At 42.0% G+C, this 23053-nt stretch overlaps 1 protein-coding gene across 11 annotated transcripts in view; it reads right to left on the reverse strand.

Moving 5' to 3' along the window:
• MAPKAP1 (MAPK associated protein 1) overlaps nucleotides 1-22244 on the reverse strand; it is a 232978-nt gene extending 210734 nt beyond the window's left edge. For 2 of the 11 annotated variants that reach the window (XM_019970851.2, XM_019970845.2), the window contains exons 1-2: nucleotides 21988-22244; nucleotides 360-429 (exon numbers count right to left, since the gene is read on the reverse strand). The gene's annotated coding sequence lies outside the window, so the exon portion shown is untranslated. Of the gene's footprint in view, nucleotides 1-359; nucleotides 430-3218; nucleotides 3238-15220; nucleotides 15405-21754; nucleotides 21774-21851 lie in introns of those variants that run through there. The other 9 variants (XM_070799238.1, XM_070799237.1, XM_019970847.2 and 6 more) reach the window with 9 other exon arrangements.
• Nucleotides 22245-23053: the final 809 nt, after the last annotated feature.

Below are 23053 nucleotides of genomic sequence, written 5' to 3' on the forward strand. Positions count from 1 at the left end.
GCTCACTTATCATTTGCTTTGACCAACAGAATGTAGTTAATGGGGGATTTCTGAATCTCGGTCTTAGGAGACTCTGCAGTTTCCACTGCAGCCTTCTTTGGACCATGTGAATCACAAGAAGAGGTTCAGGATAAAAGACCAAATGCAGAGAGGCTCAGCTGTCAGTCATCCCAGCTACTCTGATACTACCCCCACCATGAGTGCCTGAGGTCATGTGGGAACAGTGAGACCCTTACCAACCTACCAGGACACCAGGTCTCCTCTCCTATCAAGTATCTCCTGTGGACGAAGGGACCCTGACCCTGGATTTTCCTTTCCTTGTACCACTAACATCCACCTGAAATGTCTCTGAACCTTACCATCTGCCAAGATCCAGGTAAAAGGAGCCTGGTACAGTACTGTGCCTCTCAAACTTGTCCACGGATACACCTGAAGGGCAGAGGAGAGTAACCATAAATCAAGGTAAGAGAGAACCTAGAGGGAGCCACCTAAAGCAACATGCTGTAAGAAATTTATTTTTAAAGTTCATTCATATTTTCCATTCTAGCCTATAATATACTGCACCTGTATGTCTTCAGAGAAAAAAATATTTTACCTTTGAATGTAATCACTAAAACAGATAGCCCTGGAAGACGTGCCATGCTTACTTTATAGCTTCTAGGACCAACTGGCACATATTGAGATTCTCAACATCTCATTTTGAACACAGACTCTGGTGTCAGAAATATCTGATTGTCTGAAGATAAAATGGTCCTTTATCAACGGGTAATTCAAGATCTAAATTTTGCTCAAAATGTTTCCTATGACAAGTATGAAGAACAACCGTAATTAATAATAACACCAATCTATACATGAAGTTCTAAGCACAAGTTAGACAAAAATTTCTATTATAATAAAGCTATTATAAAACAATCAGTATTTTCAAAGAGTTTTTGAAATCTGTTTATTAGTTATTTGAAATTATTGTTATTAGCAATAGCTGTGAAACTTCAGACAACCTACCCACCCACCACCTCCAAAACTCCAAAGCTGCCAACGTTTCTGGCTGTTACAAGGAATCTGCTAGTTTGGTGCAATGTAGCCCTCAATTATTTTTCCAATGAGTGTTGTCTCTCTGAGATAAGAGACTGGATTGACACTTGTGATAATAAACAAACAATTTTAGGTTTTATTCCAGATTTAAGAAAAAAAAGATTCCAGGTAAAAATTATTTACAATTTTACCAAAAGAAATGAATAATGCCAAAGAAACTAGACTGCTTCTCAATACAAAATTACCAATATAAGAACTGAAACCATAAGTAACATTCAACCACTACCAAATATTCCTTCATTGATGTCATTCATTCAACAAATATTTATTAAGCACTTACTATATGCCAGGCATCAGAAATACAACGTTGAGCAAAAACTTTGAAAAGACTTGACCACTGCTTTCGTGGAGCTGAAATTGCACCTGGCAGTCACAATTTTAAGATGGCTCCAGAAATTCTTCTCTTGATATCTAGGCCTTTGTGTTATTCCCTCCCCTTGAGTCTGAGTGGAACCTGACTTGCTTCCAGCCAACAAAGTACCACATAGGTGATGGAAGAGTCATTCCCTTGAGTACTTTCTGTTAGCTAAGACTTCACACTAAGCAACTGAGGACAGAGATTTGAATTTGGAGATTTCCCTGCCAGCACTGAAAAAGCAAACAGCCACGTTATGGAAATAGGCAAGGCAAGAATCTGAGAGCAGCCTCTAGGAGCTGAGAGTGCTCGCAGCCAAGGGTAACAAGGAAATGAGGACCTTATGCTGGAATTCACTGACAAGTTAATTTCATCCCTTTGAGATTCTCAGCAGAAACCCCAGCTGAGGGAACTCCCTGGTGATCCACAGGTTAGGACTCCATGATTCTACTGCTGAGAACTCAGGTTCAATCCCTCATCAGGGAACTGAAATCTCACAACTGCCTGGTATGGCCAAAAAAAAGGAAAAGGAAAAATGAGGAAACCCAGCTGAAGCCATGACTCCTGACACACTGAGAGACAATAAATTTGTGTTGTTTTAAGCTGCTAAGTTTGTGGTAATTTGTTACGCAACAATAGAAATGAAAATATATAGGGCAGGAAAACATCCTAAACCCCTTTACCTTCACATACGGCATTTAAGGCTCTTTACAACCCAGTTTCATTCATCTGCCCTTTCTTCCTAGCATGCAACTCCCAGGACTATTCTGAACACAGTCCTGCCTTCAGTAATGATACTTCCTTTGTGTGAGATGTGCCCTTATCTTCCCATACAAACTTTCTTCTAAGTCCAACTCAAATATTTAATCTTGTATGAACCCTTCTCCAATCTCCAGGGTCCAAACTGTTTTGAAAACACTTTATTTCTACCTTCAATACAGTTAGCTATGTGAATATCATGTTTAAGGAAGTCTCTGATTCAATTCTAGATTCAGAAATGTGGTTACTCTATTAAGGTATAAATCTCTCTCCCTCAATCACTTGTAGTTACTGAAGATAGAAATCCCTGGACTCTCACCAACTGTAATGCAGTGGTTCTAATGTGGTGGTTCTCAACTGGAAGGCAATTTTGCTCCTCAGAGCAAAGATCTAGGGACATTTCTGGTTGTCACACTGGGGGTGGGTGCTATTAGCATCTAGTAGGTAGATGCCAAGTATGCTGCTAAACATCACACAATGCCCAGGACAGTACCCTCAACAAAGTATTATACCTCCGCAAATGTCAATATTAATAATGCTGACGTTGAGAAGGTTTACATTGACATGTTGTTTGAAGCCACTAAATCTGTAGTAATCCCTAACCCCCTCAGAATGGTTTCAGTAATACCAAGACTAATACATATACTAATACTATACTAATATATATATACAACTTTGCTACTAAAATCTATGCTCACACCTTTGAAGGTACAGAAAGAAGTACAACTCCTAGTTTCTGGTTTCTGAAATTTTATCCTACCCCAAGGAGGACCAAAGCTTGAATTACTCCAAGAAAGATAAGTTGCTTTCCTCCAAACTTATAACTTGATCTGAAGACTGCCTATACTTCACCTGCCCTCCTCCTATTCATTCTTCTAAATCCAGCTCAACGGTCAGTTCTCCAAGGAAACCTCCCTAAAGAATCCCACAGACCAGGCAGGCTCCTCCCACATGGTCCCACTGCACTACACTTCGTCACTACTTCTACCAAATAATTAACCCAGCACACTACCTGTTAGTTGGAGGTGCTGTTCGTTGAATTTATTCATTCAACATTTACTGAATGCCTCCTGAGTGTCAGGCATGTTCTAGATGCAGAGTACAGCAGAAACCAAAGCAGACAAAGTCCTGCCCTCATGGAGTTCACATTCTAATGAAGGCGAGAAACAAAATAGAGAATTAAATTACACAATAAGTGAGAAATGCTACAGAGAAAAGATGCACAGAGAGCCAGGGCATCCCACGTGGATGGAGCCACTGTTGCAACCGTAAATAAAGTAGCCAAGGAATGCTTCACAGAGAAGGTGACATTTGAGTTAACCCCTGAAGGAGATAAGAGAACAAGCCATGTGGATTTCTGAGGGAAGCGTGCTGCCAAGCAGGGTGAGTATGTCTGGCATTGTTGAAGAAGGATCAACTAGTCCAGCAAGGGAGCAAGTAGGAGAAGATAAAGTCTGAAGAGTTGGGCAAACTAAGTAGAGCCTTGCAGGCAATTCTACGAACTCTGCTCTTAATGCAGTTAAAATGGAGAATCACCAGAGGACTGTGAGCAGTGATACGATCTAGCTCACAGTCTAAACGTATCTCTCTGGCTACTATATTAAGGAATAATGAATGAATGCATGAACAAATGAACCAATCACATTTTAAAAAAAAATAATAATCTGTTGGGGCTTCCCTTGTGGTCCAGTGGTTAAGAATCCACCTTGCAATGCAAGGGACACTGGTTCGATCCCCCGCCCAAGGAGATCCCACATGCCATGGAGCAACCAAGCCCGTGTGCCACAAACACTGCGGCAGCTACTGAAGCCCTCGTGCTTAGAGCCTGTGCTCTGCAGCAGGAGAAGCCACCACAATGAAACGCCCTGCATCCTGCAACGAAGGGTAGCCTCTGCTTACGACTAGAGAAAGCCCGAGTGTAGCAACAAAGACCCACCACCGCCAATAAATTAAAAAATAATCATAACCTGTTTACATGTTGGTTTTCTCTTCTAAACTCTCAGCTCCTTATGCACACTGACTGTCTTATTCATCACTGCGCTGCCAGTTTCTAGTAGAAAGTGGCTGGCACCCAGTAAGGGCTCAGTGTGGAATAAACAAACAAATCTTTCTTGTTCCCAAAGGGTTGCACCATGATTTAAAAAAAAAAAAAAAAAAAGGGCCCCTTATCCATGGTGCTGGTTCAGTAGATAGGTCTCCTGCTACAGTCTAGGATTTATTTTCCTTTTATTGTCTCCTCAATATCTGCAGTTTGCTTAACCAAGTAGAATTCAATCGTTATGTTTCCACTTACCTGGCTCTCAGGTTAACCACATCATCAATTGAGGGAAGCAACATAGTTTATTGTAAGCATTACTCAGGAAACCTGAATTCCAATTCCCTAATTACCAGGGACCTAATTACATGGCCTTGGACAAGTTATTTCTTTAAAACTCTTTAAGCCAGTTTCACACATTAGTCTATTATTTTCATCTGTTCAGTGGGGAGGCTGAACTGTAAAAACGGCCTTTTCAGCTCTCAAATTCTATTCCAGTTACAAAGTAGAGGAGGAGGGTGTAACTGGGAGTTTACCTAAAGTTCAAGGAAAATGTTTTGTATGCTTTCGCTTTGTGCTGTTTTCCCTCACTGCATATCTTCCGTATATCGCTGTGCCATGGTTCAGACTCTAAGGATAGAGGTACAAGGAATTCCTTTTTCGACAAAGATTTTAATAGCATCAATGCTTTGGCAGCAAACCCTCTCAAAGGTACACCAAACTGACTAATTTGAGTAAGCACTATCTTTTTTAGAAAATGTTACTATGTATGGAAACTGGTTCCTAGAACTATGAGAGTTCATGTTAGTAAACACATCTGGAATTCCAGGTTACTGCCTGCCCAAGGACTAGTTATGGATTGACTTCAAGTGAGTTAGGCATCTCTGCCTCTCTTTCCTCACCAGTGAAATGTCCATAATCTATGTTCTATTCATCCTCCTCATAGGGATACTTACAGGTACTTACTCTATTCAAATCCAAAATGCAAAATTATTGACTTTTCCTGTTTCAGCCACATTTGTCTGGAGGGAAAATAAGCTGTCAACTACTAAATTCATTTACTCAACTCCTAATAAACGAGGGACAGCATAAAATATACTAGCAGATATCCCCAAACTATTTTTCTGTGACTTTGAAGAGTGCTTTGTACTTTCATCTGAATGGTAAACTTCAATAAATGGTAACTGTTACTACTGTAGGAGATCAAACCAGTCAATTCTAAAGGAAATCAACCCTGAACATTCATTGGAAGGACTGATGCTGAAGCTGAAGCTCCAACAGTTCGGTCACCTGATGCAAAGAGTTGACTCCTTAGAAAAGACCCTGATGCTGGGAAACACTGAAGGCAGGAGAAGAAGGAAACGACAGAGGATGAGATGGTTGGATGGCATCACTGACTCAATGGACACGAGTTTGGGCAAGATCCGTGAGCTGGTGAAGGACAGGGAGGCCTGATAAGCTGCAGTCCATGGGTTCGCAAAAAGTTGGACACAACTGAGAGACTGAACCACAACAATTACTGCTATTAATAAAACTGTACTAATTTGGCCAGGTATTTTTTATATCCTTCTAGATTACCTTTTAAAAAATACAAAAAAAAACCCCACCATCCCCAGAAGGATCAAGCTCGAGGACAAGAGCAGCAGGCCTGGCTTCACTATTACACAGCTAAGGTGCAAGGGTTTCACAAGATATAGTTTAAGTAAAGCAATTCTCTGGACTCTAGAAGGCTGCTTATTTAGCAAGCACATATATCACTGTCAAAACTACTAGAGGTGGATTCCATTACTATTTGTTTTAAACATCAGTAAACTGCAGGCACAGACTTGCCCAAGGTCCCATAACTAGTGAGAGGAGAGTCAAGATAAAACCTAGGTCGCCTGGCTTCACAATCCTCGCTCTGAATAGCTACTGTATGCTGCCCTGAATTTCCAGTTTAAGTCCATTTCATCACACTCCTAATCCTCTTCCCTCACTCATCTATATATGGGTCAAATTTACCTGTTCACTCAAGAAATTCAGCAAGAATGAACACCTACTACATGCTGGGAAATTAGGAGCATAAAGTAGTAAGGCATAGTCCCTATCCCCAAGAGGCTTATAGTCAAGCAAGGGAGAAAAGTATGTAAATGGTCACAATAAAGGATGAGAGTAATGCTAGAGGATTCTATATAACAAAGTATCACGGAAACACAAAGGAACAATATCTAAATGAAACTGGATACTCAAAATAGGCTTCACAGAAATGACTAAGATCACGATAACAGAAGTGATGACTTCCAATTTAGTCACCTTAAGAATAGGCGTGAGAGGGAGCTGGCAATTAAATAGTCTATCATGCTGGCTTCTTGATCAAAACTCTTCAAAATAAAATATGCTCTGGATCTGCCCTATGAACTGCAGATGAACATCAGGCCATGCACAGCATCATTGACTCGGTGGACATGAGTTTGAGCAAACTCCAGGAGATAGTGAAGGACAGGAAGCCTGGTGTGCTGCAGTCCATAGGGTCAACACCACTTAGTCACTGAACAACAATGCATAGGCCATGGCAGAAGCAGGGAGAGGATAACTAATCTTTGGAGTCGTGGGAATGGAGGGAACGCGCGAAGTTGAGAAAAGGTACATATAAGAGACTAACAGCATCAGACTAGACTGCCTAGGTTCAAATGTGGACTCAGCCACTGTGGGACCTAGGGAAATTAACAATGTCTGTGCCTTCACTTCCTCATCTACAAACGGGAACAATTTTGGTGCCTATCTCATAGGATTGTTGTGAGGACTAAAAGAAACATTGACGGCAGGAGGAAAAGGGGATGACAGAGGATGAGATGGTTGGATGGCATCACTGACTCAATGGACATGGGTTTGGGTGAACTCCAGGAGTTGGTGATGGACAGGGAGGCCTGGCATGCTGCGGTTCGTGGGGTCACAAAGAGTCGGACACGACTGAGCAACTGAACTGAACTGAACTGAACGTGTGTATAGCAGCACCTGGCCCATGGGAAGTACTATACAAATGTTTACTATTATCATTGCTATTATTCCCTGGTCTAAACTGAATCCTCAAAGATGACAAGTTGAACGGCTGGAAGAAAGGTCAAAGAGACAAGGCACTAAAATAACAAACAGAACTTGTAGTTAGCAATGAGAACTACATGGAGTTCAAAGTTGCTGATTAGATTAGCATTTCAGAGAGACTGCTCAGGCAGCTGCATAGAAGATTAACCTGATGGACAAGACACAAGATTAGTTATGAAGCTGTGACTAAAGCTCAGGGAAGAGATGATGAAATCCAAAGTAAGGCAGTGAAAAACGGGCCTATGAATTTAAGAAGTAGTTAAAAATATACATTTAGGAGATAAAATTGGTAGAACTTGGTGACTGAGAGGATATGCAGGGTTAAGGAGAAGGGGAAAGTTTACAGCTTGCCTGATAGCACCAACAAATCAAACTGTGAATTCAAAAGTAGGAAGAGCTTAACAGGGAGAAGGGAAACGAGAAACTAAGTTTCAGACACAATTAGCTTGAGATGTCTAGGGATTACCCAGAGATCCATCAGGATGCAAACCTGAGAGCCCAGGAGAAAAGTCTGAGCAAGTCTGGGACAACATATAATGACGCACAAAGGACAGACAAACCTGAAGCCTAGGAGAAAGATCCGAGCAAATCTGGCAGACACGCTTCCCTGGGAGCCAGAGAGTAAAGAATCTGCCTGCAATGCAGGTGACCTGGGTTCAATCCCCGGGTCAGGAAGATCCCCTGGAGGAGGAAATGGCAACCCACTTCAGTGTACTTACCTGGAGAATCCCATGAACAGAGGAGCCTGGCAGACTCCAGTCCGTGGGGTCGCAAAGAGTCAGACATAACTGAGCGACTAACATTTTTTTTCAACATATAGATGGCAGATGAAGCCACAGACGTGAGCTTACCCAGGGAAAATATGCAAGGAGGAAACGAACAGTAACCTAGGATAAAACCCAACAACAGCAAGACAGTCCTCCTCTCTCTGTGTATGCTGGTTCGGCATCTGCAGATTCAACCAACTGTATGTTTAATTTGGTTGGTTGGTTGAATCCACAGACTCAGAATCCAGGATATGCAAGGCAATTTCACTATGTCATTTCACGTGAGGGACGTGAGCCATCTGTGAATTCTGGTATCCTTGGGAATACCCGGGAATCAGGGACGAGGGAATACCTCAGTCCTGGGAACCGATACCCCACAAATACAGAAGGATGACTGACTGTTTTTAAAGGATAAGCCAAGAAAAGGAAACCCCAGAATCTCCAAAAATCAACTCAACCTTTGCATAGATTCTAAAGTTAGGATCAATACTGTGGAAACTCACAAACGTCTAAGTGGTTACAGTCGCCCCTCAGTATTCTTGGGGGATTGTTTACAGGACCGCTGCAGATACTAAAACCTGTGGATGTTCAAGTCCCATTGTTGGCCCTCCCTCTTCCATATCCATGGTTCCACATCCACAAATACAACCAACTGCAGATCCAGTCATACTGTATTTACTGGAAAAAAAAAAAAATCCACATGTAAGTGGAGCAGTGCTGTTCCAACCCACGTTGTTCAAGGGTCAACTGTACTCCTTCCTTCACTGGTTTTTCCCTCTCCCTGCATTTCCTAGTAAGAAGTTACAATAAGGATTGTGCAGTCCTTGAGAAGAAAGGACTAGAAGTCCTTACTTGACTTCCTGTCACTAATGCCTAATATAAGGCCTTGTATACATATGCTTGTAGAATGAAAGTGGTTGTCATTAAACTGGAAATTTTCCCATTTAACAAGACACAAGGGCTCATGGAATGCCTAGGGTTGCTTACAGCCCAGGCCAGAGTAACAGAGCCTGAAGAAAGCAGCAGCAGAAACACGGCAGATCTTGTACACTGCTGGTAGGAATATAAAATGGTGTAGCCACCTTTGGAAACAATTTGGCAGTTTCTCAGTTAAAACAGAGTTACCATGCTGCTGCTGCTGCTAAGTCGCTTCAGTGGTGTCTGACTCTGTGCGACCCCAGAGACGGCAGCCCACCAGGCTCCCCTATCCCTGGGGTTCTCCAGGCAAGAACACTGGAGAGGGTTGCCATTTCCTTCTCCAATGCATGAAAGTGAAAGTGAAGTTGCTCAGTCATGTCCGACTCCTAGCGACCCCATGGACTGCAGCCTACCCAATCCACTCCAAGGTAATATACCAATAGAAATGAAAACATATGCTCACACAAAAACTTGTACAGGAATGTTCACAGCAGTATTATTCATAATAGCCCCAAAGTGGAAACAACCCAAATCTCTATCAACTGATGAATGGATAGGCAAAATGTGGTACTTTCGTACAATGGGATATTATTCAGCAATAAAAATAAATGAAGTACTGATATATACTACAATATGGATGAACAATAAAACTATGCTAAATAAAAGAAGCCAGACACAAAAGGCCACATATTGTGTGATTCCATTTCTGTTCAAAAGGTTCAGAATAGGCAAATCCATAGAGACACAAAGTAAATTAATGGTTGCCAGTGGTTGGTGGAGGGAAGAAGGAGGAGTGACTGCTAATGGGTATGGGGTTTCTTTAGGGGTGATAAACTGTTAAAGTGTACACTTTTAAAAGAGTAAACTTTATGATACATGAATTACATCTCAATTTTAAAAGGGTTGGGATAGAAACACAGAAAGGCTAGAATCCATGCTGCCCTCCAGAATTTCTTCTAGTTCAGATGATTCCATCACAAACACACCAACAAATCAGTAAATTGAACAGTACTGGAAACAGTAACCATAAAAATTTAAAACAATTTGCAATACAAGTTGATTATATCAATGAGATATCGAATTCCTCCCCCGAAAGTCAGAGATGCCAAGACTTTTCCCCTGGGGAAAGGAGGAGAACTCCCATATACATCGGTGACCTTGTGAGGAGGTAGCCAAGCTACAGTTCTAATTGAGGGAAATTAAAGCCTAGAGCGCTTGTAACTTTGCTGAAGCAAACAAACACCTGCACTGAGCAGCTTCTCCTACTGAAGCACCAGACGTTGCTTTAATCCACCCCAGAGCTGGGTCTGGAAGCCACAAGGTTAATAGGATGCCTTGGTCAGCAACCTACTGAGCTACTGGTCCTTTGCCGGGGTTGTGGCGGGGACTGAATTCTCTCCATTTTGAAATAAACAAAGGGAAGGGGACACAACAAGGATGACAACATCGCATGACAGATGACACAAAGGCTTGGAAAGATTCTGTGTGCTCCCAATTCACCAGACAGTAGCTGAGAAAACTGTGCAATCACAATACCTCTGGACCTCAGTAAGACATTATCCCATATCTCACAAAGCTACTGTCACAATGCAAGGCCCAACTGTAACACTCAAATACTAGTATTCTCTCCAATTCACCAAAAAAGATAACTAATGGCTAGTACTGTATATTTTGGGGTCATGTTGGATAATAAGGCTCACGGACCTCTTCTCTATTTGATGCTTGCATGCTAAGTCACTTCAGTCATGTCGGACTCTGGGACCCCGTGGACTGTAGCCCGCCAGGCTCCTTGTGTCCATGGGATTTCTCAGGCAAGGATACTGGAGTGGGTGCCACTTCCTTCTCCAGGGCATCTTCCTGACCCAGGGATGGAACCCACATCTCCTACGTTGGCAGGTGAGTTCTTCACCACTGAGCCACCAGGGAAGCCCAATAACTTCCCAAACTCTTTAATATAACTGAACTTGCTGCCTCTGCTGCCCCATCTTCCATTTATCACCTCTGTTCTTTCTACACTAGCCATACTCAACTGTCAGCATTCTTCCAGCTTTTGAACAGTTTTTTCTCTCCTTTCACCTGCCTTAAATATCACTTTCTCCTTCACCCTTCAGATCTCAATTTCGACAGCACCTGCCTATTCCAGGAAGGTCTGACCTTATTAAGTCCAGCATTGTACAACTCCCTACTCACCTTCCCTTCATTACTCTAACACAAGTTGTACTTCTCAAACTATGCTGGGCTTCCATTACTGGACTACAATTCCCACCAAGCACTGGGTCTGTGCCTGTAGTCTTCATTGCTCGATTCCCAGACTTAGGACTAGTGCCTAATACATATTTGACAAAGGCTGACTGAATAAATGAATGACTACAATTAAGCAAAAAGCTTAACTAACTACATGGAAGATTTCACGTATATTTTCTTCATATAACAATATCTTTCAATTTTTTTTATTTTGAAGAAAATTACAGATACAATCAAATGCAATTTTTCATAATCACTATGGGGGAAAAGGGCTTAAGCACACACACATTTTCTACAACTTAAACAGCTAATACCAAACACAATCAAAAGGAGGAAAACTACCACCTCCTCAGTGGGAACAGTGCTCCTAACAGTTTTGTTTTAGGGCTTAAATCTCCTTAACTGGAAAGAGTGATAAAGGTACATGTAATGCAAATTGCAAACATTACGGTCAAATCATGCACTGGAGTAAAAACAAGTGGATACTTTTTTAACCAGCCCTCTTCTACCCTCCACGCAAAAACAATGTCCACACACTTAAAAGAAACACAGCTTACTCCAAATAGCTGACCAAGTGAAGGTTACTGTGAAATACTTCGAATTCCATAAGCACTCAGGACTGCACAGACTAAGGGAAGAGAATGTTCCAAGCACAGACTAATGATCAGAAGGTACAAACGAAATAAACCTGCATGGTGACTATCTAAGGCAGTCTAAAGACTGAATATGTTTGTTCTGAAGTCATCAACTTGGAGAAGGAAATGGCCACCCCACTCCATTATTCTTGCCTGGAGAATTCCATGGACAGAGGAGCCTAGCTGGCTACAGTCCCTGGGGTCGCAAAGCGTCGGACACGACTGAGCGACTAACACTACTACATCAACTAAGCTTCAGCTTCTGAAATACACTAAAAATACTTAACATGTTTTATATCTCAAGTATAAATGACAGATTTGTCATTAAAGACAACTACTTTCCTTTGCCTAGTTTAGGATATGTAAGTCTCGATCACATCTCACACTTTTTATATTTTGGACTTCTTACCAACTACTTCAGTTCTCCTCATGTGTTTGTTCCCTATGCTAATGAGAACACAAGTTACACTAACTCGGAATTTTTATTATCATTTTGGGGATGTGACCACCCTTTTAATTCTGTTCATATTTTAACTCAGCAACTTTAATCCAGCAATCAAAGCTTCATTAGCTTGTAAACAAACTGTTTCTCAGGTAAACTGAATTGCCCCACATCAGGATCTTAAGCAAATAAATAAGCACAAAAAAGGCAGAGATTATAAATTAGGGTAGACAAATCTGTATCTAGCCCCACGCCGGTAAAGAGCATTCTATCAACATAGTGAAATGCTAATCTCCTAATTAACAACCTAATTAGGTAATTATGGCTTTGCAGAGGGAGGCCGAAATGAAATATGACAACATGGTCACCTCTTTCTATGGCACCTGTGGGCCTTTTCAGCTGTCGTTGCAAAGAGTGCAATATCAATCTGAACAGATGACAAAGTGCTGTCATTTTTCATTCTGATAATATACAGAATGCTTTGGACAGAAGCAGTTTACAAAAAGAAACATCTTGCCTAGTATTTTCCCAATTTAAATATGCTAAAATACTCTGTTAAATTTTCTGCATGCTTTTGTATATTTAGGAGAATTACCATGCATATTAAAAAAAACAACAACTAGACATCATGCTTAACTGTACATGCTGAAATTATCGCAATTTCAATGATGAAGTATATAATCAGAAAAGAGTAAAAGGCACAATTCTTCATGACATTTTAATATTCATACATCTTGAATACTGTTATCAGAAAAATTAAAATTCAAACAAACTTTGATCTTTAATTTTTTCCTACAAAATTTTTAAAAGTGAAATAGAAATTCATACTTATAATTTTCCATACCAAAAACGCACTTCCCAAGATACAAATATTCAACTCACAAAAAAAGTTCTATATGCCAACAACCAGCCTTATGGAGACAGGCATGTACCCTCTAGGAAAGACAGCTGCCACATGGCTGCTTGCTGTCCCACTGGCCACTGAAGAGGTGAGGGGAGCACTGGGTCACAGGAACTACCAACACAAATGTGACTCTTCTTTCAGGATAGTTTAGGGCAGAAGAGGAGGCTAGCCTGGCAACTTCAATATCCTTTATGTCAAAATACAGAAACCCAGGGACTTCCCTGGCAGCCCAGTGGTTAAGATTCTGTGCTTCCACTGCAGAGGGCAAGGATTTCATCCTAGTCAGGGAACTAAGACCTTGCATGAAGCAGTGTGGTACAGCCAAAAAAAAAAAAAAAAGATGAAACCATATTTTAATCATTAAACAACTGAGGTTAAAACTAACTTATTGAAAATACAATCCATTTATAACTTCACATCACCTGCATTAGGGAAAACTTTCAAAATGATGTGCAAAAGTACTTGTATTTTTCAATTACAAGTTAAACTAAAAGGATTTTTTTTAGTGAAAAACAATTTATGCTTATGAGAGAATAGTCTGGAAAACTGAAAAAGCATAAAGGCCTATAATCTCACCACCTGTTTCTTCTCTTTATATATTTGATATTGAGATCATACTTTACATAGTTTTATATCCTTTCTTCACTTCATATTATATGAGCATATTAATATGTCACTAAAATTCTTCTAAAACATCTAAAATGCTTGTACAGTATTTTCAATCATGCTTTTTCCAAAATTTCTCTTATCTTTTTTTTGAATACTACAGTTGTTTCTAATTTTTGCTATTATAAATACTTCCACAGTGAACATCTTTGAACATGAATACTTTTCTACATTTCTGATTATTTCTTTAACAAAGATTCTTAGTAATGGGATTACAAACTCAAAAGGCATATATGACTTTAAAGGCTTGTGATAACACTGCCAAAGCATTTGCCAGAAAAGTTTTACCAATTTTTATTCCCACTGGTAATATGAGTGGTCATCTCACTACCAACCTCTGCCAGCAATGAGTATTATTCGAGTTCTGTTAAATCTTTAAACTTCAAATCTTAAGCGTACACTTGTAACCAAACACTCCCACAATATAATCAACAACAATTTTCTACAGGCAGTAAGTTTAAACTGACTTGATGATCCTCCCAAAACAAGGGCCATTTCCAATATTCAAATCTAGAGCAGCATGGAAGAGCGAAAAAAGCACTGTGGTATTTACAGTTAGAAAAAAAAACAAAACACCAAAGGTTCAAAGCACAGCTTTGCCATTATCAGTAGCTCTCTACCTTTAATCACTTTACTTCTCTAAGCTTCAGTTTCAGCATTTGTAAAATGGGGGCAGGGAATACATAATATACTCCTAGCTCTAACAACTTCAAAAGGCAGTCATGGGCACACTAAAAGGTAATATAAACAACTGGAGGTGTTTATTGTGATTTAACAGATCAATTCATTTAATAGCCTAAAAATAGCATACTGAGACCCTTTTCTCAACAGTGCTTGGTTCATAGGCACCTTAACTCACAAAGCACAACTAGAAATTAACAAGACTAATTTCATGATCCAGACAAGAAAATAAGTCTCATTCCTTTACAACCACTCCATAAAATCATTTCTTGTTACATTGTACTAACCTGAATGGCTTGTGCCCCTGAATGCTAGTACCTGCTGCTGCCACTAAGTCGCTTCAGTCGTGTCCGACTGTGTGTGACCCCGTAGACGGCAGCCCACCAGGCTCCGCCATCCCTGGGATTCTCCAGGCAAGAACACTGGAGTGGGTTGCCATTTCCTTCTCCAATGCATAAAAGTGAAAAGTGAAAGTGAAGTCGCTCAGTTGTGTCCGACTCCTCGAAACCCCATGGACTGCAGCTCACCAGGCTCCTCTGTCCATGGGATTTTCCAGGCAAGAGTACTGGAGTGGGTTGGCATTGCCTTCTCCTATGCCAGCACCTACATCCCTCCAAAAGTATCATGGTAGAGGTACTTACTCCTCATGTGCAACCTCCCACGTACCATGTGAGAGTGGCAGTACTGCCTGGGTCACAGAGCTAATAAACGAAAGAGCCAATATTCGAATCCAGGTGAGTGTGACTCCAAAGCCCCAGCTCACTCTGCTTCAAGTTTCAAGGCTGCATCTCAGTTCCTCTTTGTTAGCCTCCAGTATGTCAGCAACTAAAGCACAGATTAAAAAGTTATCTGTTTTAAAAAGAAAACCATCCCTTCAAACCATTTTCTACCAATTTCTCTGCTGAAACAGTACTTATTTATAATACAGTACCTTAAAATGAGTCCACAGGGAACTAAAATGTGATTTTTTTTTTTAAGTTTTACACATTTGGTCCATTTTGACAGCATCAATAATAAAAGCATATTCATAAAAGTATACTCAAGTATAGGATATGACTGTAACACTGCATATATTTAGAGGTAAGTGTGACATAATATTCAATTTCTTTCAGAAGCGATTACCATAATTTAATTCCACTAGTTATTCTAATACCTTCTTGCTATTTCCAGAATTTAAGTTTTGTTGTTGAAGTGGCTGCTCCCATTTTTCTCACTTTCAATTACTTAAAACTGTTTTATTCTTTGGGTCCAAATTTTGTGCTTCCTATATTAAATCTATTTCCTCAATATACCTAGGCTGCTGCCAACTAGAGTTAATAAATTTTGAATGACTGCTCAGAATTTTTTTTCATTTTTATATTCTATGTTATTTCCTTATATGATAGAATATGAATGAAAACAAGTATCTAGAAGACAAATATTTCTTCAATTTTCACTTTGTGGAAGCTGGGTATTAAAATAAAAATAAATTAAACTCTTGAGCTGGGAGCTCCCTGACCATATTTCTCTCACTAGGCTGGGTGTCTCTCTGCCTCCTTCCAATTTTGTGTATATAGAGTCAACAAAGCACTCTATGCATGTGGGGAGCGCCTGGCCTGTCAAGGTCCTTTCCCAGAAGTAATGAACAAAGAACAGAGGGAAAAGCTCAACAGTGGCTCCCTACCTGCCAACAAGAGAGAAGCAGCATTTTAGATTTGAACTGTTCTCCACTGGGGTCTGCCAGTAATCAGTTGTGCAGCTTTAAGCATGTCAATTAGAATCAGAAAGCTTAGCATCCTGAAAAGACCTCACCAAGACTTCAATTGAGCTCCCTCATTATTATCCAGATGAGAAAAAAGATACAAGGATTTTTGACTTGACCAAAATCAAAACGCTGGCATACCAGCGTTCAGAATTCAAGTCCCTCTCAGTCAAGTGCACTTCCTACTAAACTGTAAATCACTGGGCACCAATTTCTTCATCTCCAGAGGTTATGATAACCACCCTGCCTTGTTCACTTCATGTACTATGGAGAGGACCAAAAGAGACGGGAGACTTGGTAGCATTTAAAGTGCTACGGGCACAAAACTACTACAAGACCATCATCTCATCCAAACCCCATCCCTCATGTAGCCTGATTATACAATAAAAGCACTCGCCCTGCCACTTTCCCAGGTATCAGTATGACTCCAATCCAACACCCCCTCACTCCAGCAATTTACCAGTCGATTTCTGATCAATGATCACAACTGTGTTGGACCTCCTGCTTTGAACAGTGGGTACCAAAATGTCAGTGAGCAGGTAGGTCAGGATTCACAATCAGGCAGCCTAAGACTCTACACAGCCCACAAATGTGTTTTGATCTACATGGTATTTTTTTAACGCAAATTTTTTAAAACTAAATACATTAAAATTCAGACTTCCAGCAGCCCTCTTGAAAACAACTGGAAGATCTAGGGACACTGGGCTCACTTCCTCACACAGTGACAAGCGATTGGAGCTGAGTAGTGACTGCTGCTTTTAGACTGGTCACGTGCCCTCCAGTTCACAAGGTCTGTCCTACTCTTTCTGTTACATCATGGGCATCTGATTTGGAGACTCCTGAGGCAGAGTTCAAAAGAGAACTAAGACTTCCCTGGTGGACCAGTAGTTGAAATCTGCCTGCCAATGCAGGAAACACGGGTTTGATCCCTGGGTTTGATCCCTGGTCAGGGAGATTCCACATACCACAAAGCTACTAGGCTCGTGAGCCACAACTACTGGGTCCAAGCACTCTGGAGCCCATGTTCTCCCATGTTCTGGAGAAGCCACCACAATGAGAAGCCTGAGCATCACAAGTAGAGAGGAGACCCCCTCATGAAACTGAAGAAAGTCCGTGCAGCAACAAACACCCAGCTCAGCCAAAAATAAATAACAAATAAAAATTTGGAAAAAAAAAAAAAAAAAGAGAGAACTAAATTAACAAATCCACAGAATCATGCAGATTGAAGAAAATAAGGTACACAAAAACATCTAACAATGACTATAAGCACTCAGTTATTTTAAATTTAACACAAGCTGAAATGTGCTATCTTTGAGGTCAAAACTTCTGAAAAACTTCAAACTCATAGAAAACACAAGGTCAAGTTAAAACTCAACATTCAAAAAACTAAGATCATGGCATCTAGTCCCATCACTTCATGGCAAATAGATGGGGAAAAAATGGGAACAGTGACAGACTTCTATTTTCTTGGGCTCTAAAATCACTGTGAATAGTGACTGCAACCATGAAATTAAAAGGCGCTTGCTCCTTAGAAGGAAAGTTATGACAAACCTAGATAGCGTATTAAAAAGTAGAGACGTCATTTTGCCGACAAGGGTTCATATAGTCAAAGCTATGATTTTTCCAGTAGTCAAGTGCGGATGTGAGAAGGGACCATAAAGAAGGCTGAGTGCCAAAGAACTGATGCTTTTGAACTGTGGTGCTGGAGAAGACTCTTTTGAGTCCCTTGAACTGCAAGAAAATCAAATCAGTCAATCCTAAAGGAAATCATCTCTGAATATTTATTGGAAGGACTGATGCAGAAGTTCCAATACTTTGGCCACCTGATGCAAAGAGCTGACTCATTGGAAAAGACCCTGAAGCTGGGAAAGATTGAGCGCAGGAGGAGAAGGGGGTGACAGAGGATGACATGGTTGGATGGCATCATTAACTCCATGGACATGAGTTTGAGCAAACTCCAAAAGATAGTAAAGGACAGGAAAGCCTGATGTGCTGCCATTCATGGGGTCACAAAGAGTCAGACACGACTGAGTGACTGAACAACAACAATCTGAGTAACAGATTTACAGCTAATTCTCTCAGATGAAGCACATACAATCCACTGAACTGCAACAGTTTCTAAAGTCTTCAGTTATGAGTCAACAAGCAAAATAGACATCCCACTTAAATATATATACCAAACATGACAGATAAGGTAATGAGCTCCTTGAGTTGTAGCAATCGTGTTCATTCCCCATTATTCCTACTGCCCAGCGCAGTGACAAGCACACTGAAGCTAGGGCTCAAGGGCTGACTCTTCTTTGAAGCCATGCACATCATAAAGAAGAAAGAATGTGACATAGTTCTAAAAAGGAGAGTTACCAAAGTCTAGCAGATAATCCCCTCTACTCTCACCTCCATCAACTCCATAAACTAAAGGAATTCATTTAACCTCTCTGTGCTCTAGTTTCCTCATCTGTAACATCAAAATACTTATAACACATCCTGTAGAGGAATAAATGAGTTAATGCATTTAACATAATGCTGGTACACAGTTAAGTGCTCCCGAGCTACCATTACCAGTGCTTCTTCCTCTGTGCTCCACAGTACCTTGTGGGGATTGCTATCTTAGTACCTACAATGCTTTACTACAATTCACCTGCGCGCGCGCACACGACACACACACACACACACACACACACACACACACACACCCCTCCCCCATGGGAAAGGAAACACCCTCAGGGTGGGGACCTGGTTATATTCCTTTTTGCGTCTCTGGGTCTAACATTTTCCCTGGCACTGCTGAATAAATCATAGATATTCAAGGTATTTATTAACAAGAAAGGTTATGAGCAGAAACTGGAACTGACCTCTCTTGCTTGACATACAAGCCCTGACTCTGACCCTGTACTGGCCCTCCAACTTTACTGCCCAGTATTCCCCAGTGGCTCAGACAGTAAAGAATCCACCTGCTAATGCAGGAGACCCATGTTGGATCCCTGGGTCGGGCATATGCCCTGGAGAAGGGAAAGGCAACCCACTCCAGTATTCTTGCTGGAGAATTCCATGGACAGAGAAGCCTGGTGGACTACAGTACATGGGGTCACAGAGAGTCATACACAACTGAGGGACTAACACACCCCCCCCCCCCCGCCCCCACTCAAGGAAGCAACGGCTTGCTTTATTCAGGCTGGTCTACTCACTACTCTAAAACCATGCCTCAGGCACTGCACCTTTACATCTTAACAGCTACCATCTTAGGGAACCTTGCCACATGCAGGCAGTTTATCCGTATCAGCTCACATTACTCTGTGAAGTCTGTATCAGTCTCTATCCCAAACTATACTTGAAAGAAATAATGCTAAGAATTAAGAAACTTGCCAAAGGTCACGTAGCTATTAAGAGGAGGGACCAAGAATTGAAGTCAGAGTCCATGGCTATTCTCTACAGAATGTCTGGTCCACTGATATTCAAAGCTGAGCTGACCCACATACTACCATCTTGCCTTGGAAGATTACGGTCTTCTCTACATTTAAAGAACTATCCGCACCATTCATTTTGACACATATTTTCTCCTCTGAATAGTTGCTTCAATATGTATTTGCATACAGAGAGCTATGGTGTGAGAAAAGAAAAAACACATAAAAGGCACAGATATAGGCAAAAGACACACGTGGGTTTGGATCCTGGTTCCGTCTCATACCAGGTGTGTAATTTATCCTGAGCCCTCCTAATCAGTGAATTGAAGTTGAAATAATTAAAAAAGAGAAACCTAACATAATTTCTCCAATATAATAAATAATAAAGCTCAGTTTACCCCACATTGTGAAGCCTTATCAGGTCATCGCACATGCCTCAAAAGTGGATGACCTCTTCCCCTCCTGTACCACCACTGAATCACCGAAAGGACTCCAACCCAGTGTACATACCACTCTGTCAGAATTATTTCCTTATCTTTTTCACTAAACTGAGCAGGCAAGAACCGAGTCTTGTTTATCCCTATACTGTCTAGCATGGTACCTGGCATATGTTGTTGTTTTTCAGTCACCCAGTTGTGTCTGACTCTTTGCGACCCTAAGAACTGCAGCATGCCAGGCCTCTCAGTCCCTCACGATCACCCACAGTTTGCCCAAGTTCATGTCCACTGCATCAGTGATGCCATCCAAGCCATCTCATCCTCCTCTGACATTCTCTTCTCCTTCTGCCCTCAATCTTTCCCAGCATCAGGGACTTTTGCAATGAGTCAGCTGTTCACATCAGATGATCTCGAATATATCCATACTCAATAATGTTTGCTAAGGGAATCAACTGGGTTGGCCCAAAAGTTCGTTCAGGTTTTTCTGGAAGATGGTACGAAAACCCAAACAAACTTTGTGGCCAAACCCATAGTATAATGAGCATTTAAAGGATTCTAGAAAAGAAACCATTTCTAGCTGAGGTTGTCCTGAACTGGTTGAGGCAAGGCCAATTTCAGGTGGGCCCTGGGTAACACCAACAGATGGAAACAGAAAAGGAGAAATCTAGGCAGAAAGTGCTAACAACAAAAGAAAGGACAAAGTCCACTCCAGGTCCTACTTATCTAGAGTAAAGAATCAGAGTAAGAGGCCTTTTGAAGCTTAGCTGGAAAGTTAGCCAGGAGCCAGATCAGAAACCAGACCAGGAATCTGAGTACCCTCCAGCATCACAGTAGATGAAAGTAAATATGAGCATAAATCTGAATGGGAAAGGAGCCACCAGCAAGTCTCACAGGCCCCAACAAGCCTACAAGTGTGTACATTGAACAAGATGAAAACAAGTATCGACCCTTCATCAACAACCCTTCCAGCATTTTCTGAGCATCTTGTGTGAACTCACAGAATATGAAGAATAGAACATGGTACCTCCTTTCCCTGCCGCTTTAAATTAGGAATCCACCCCTTCTGCTTGTCAAAACAGAGTAAGAATGTTGACATGACTTTAACTGATGTGTGTAAACACCTGTCTCCATTTGACTGTTCACACCTGGGGAAGTTTTGAACTTTGCTGCTTTTGGTTTACAACAACATGATGCTTTTGCACAGTGCCAAGGATTGTGATAAGGCTTCAAAAATCATTTCATTCAGAATGAAAATTGTGCCAATCTCTGAGTCAACTTTTGGGTCTCTGGTTAAAGTAATGCTTCTGTTTAAACTACAGTGATATTTTCTTTTCCAGCCTTCAACAGATCTAGAAGACTCTATGCCACTCCCATAAACAAAAGGCTGAATCGAAGTTCCAGCAGCACTCTGTCTATTAAAAAAAACAGTTCTGCAAGGCTGTTTTACTCCTTTGGGGCAATGGAGATAAGGGGCGTTAGACAGGGAATGCACAAGCAATGCTTTTAAAAACCTGATTTTCATGTTATGAAGATTAAGACACCGAGTAGAACCAGAAACTGTTAGTCAACAGTACCCTCCCCAAACCCCAATACTACCGAGTCCACTAGCTTCTCCTCCCCCAAATCACACGCCCAAGCTGTCAGATTCATAACAGCCTTCAGTTCTGGAAAGGGCCAGGAAACGGATGCTCACTGGATACTGGGGCAAGGGCCAGACAGGCTGTCCGCCGGGAGGCGGCGAGAGCGGAGGAGTGAGGAGGGAAGCCAGGCTCCTTCGGTGGGCTGGCGGGGGTGTGAGCGATGGAGCTAGCGGCTGGGGCAACCTTTACCTGAAGCTGCTGCCACACTACGGGCCGGGATGGCCCTGGGACACGTTCCTGGGGGGAGGGCCCGGCTCCCCCGCGCCCCCCGGTCCCTGCCCCAGCTCCGCACTCTCGGAATCCTCAAGGACTGACGCTCCTCCCGGCCGGCTCAGCAGCCGCTTTCCGGGCTCGCCCTCATAGCCCCGCCGCTCGCTGCCGCTGGCCGGCCGAGCAGCAGCCCTGTTGCCCCGAGCCGCGCCACGACCCGGAACCGCACCCCGCGCACCGGAAGTCCCCGACCGGGAAGCAGCCGTTGGCTGGGGACGTAGTGCGCAAGCCCCAGAGCCGAGAGCGGGCTGGGAAGCCCTCCCGGGAGGCGGGGCCGAACGGGACGCCGTGCGCACGCGCACCACTTCCCCGCCCCCAGGCAAGGCCTGGGTCAGAGATCAGCTGGCTTACTGGCAAAACACGGAGACTTCTAGGGTTGCGTTGTTTGGAAATCCACGTCGGCCTTCTCCGTCGAATCTCCTCCTCTTTCTCCACGTCCACGGAGAAAAGCCCTCAATTCTTCCAGAAATGAGCGATGAGGAGCTTAGTCTCTTGAATCAGGAAGAGCTGGTTCAAATGCCCGCTCTAACCTGCTGTGTATCCTAGGACAAAACACTCCCTTCTCTGACCCATCCATCGAGTAGTTCCAAATTTAGAGTACTGCTGTGAGAATCGAGTGGGATGATGCTCTAAAAACACTCGGCACTGTACCCGACACTTAATAAACTTAGTAAATGTTAGTCATTATTCTTATTTTCTGTAAAATGAAGGTAATTATCATCCCAGGAATTCAGGGAGTTCCATGAGATGTGTGGACCCGCCCCAAACAGGAACTCATTATTCCCCGTCTTTCTGTCTTCAGGGAATCAGTGGGGACGCTACTACTAAGGGGAAAGCAGTGCAATGATATGATACCTCTCCTATCTGAGAGATGATCTGGAAAGTCTCCCTTAAAATGCACCTCAGCAAAAGAAAGAAAAAAACAAGTCTGAATTTCACCTCGTCAGGGACCTTAGCGGGCATGCATGCATGCTCAGTAATGTCA

The sequence above is a fragment of the Bos indicus genome, chromosome 11 (assembly GCF_029378745.1).
Source record: "Bos indicus isolate NIAB-ARS_2022 breed Sahiwal x Tharparkar chromosome 11, NIAB-ARS_B.indTharparkar_mat_pri_1.0, whole genome shotgun sequence".
Classification (NCBI taxonomy): domain Eukaryota; kingdom Metazoa; phylum Chordata; class Mammalia; order Artiodactyla; family Bovidae; genus Bos; species Bos indicus.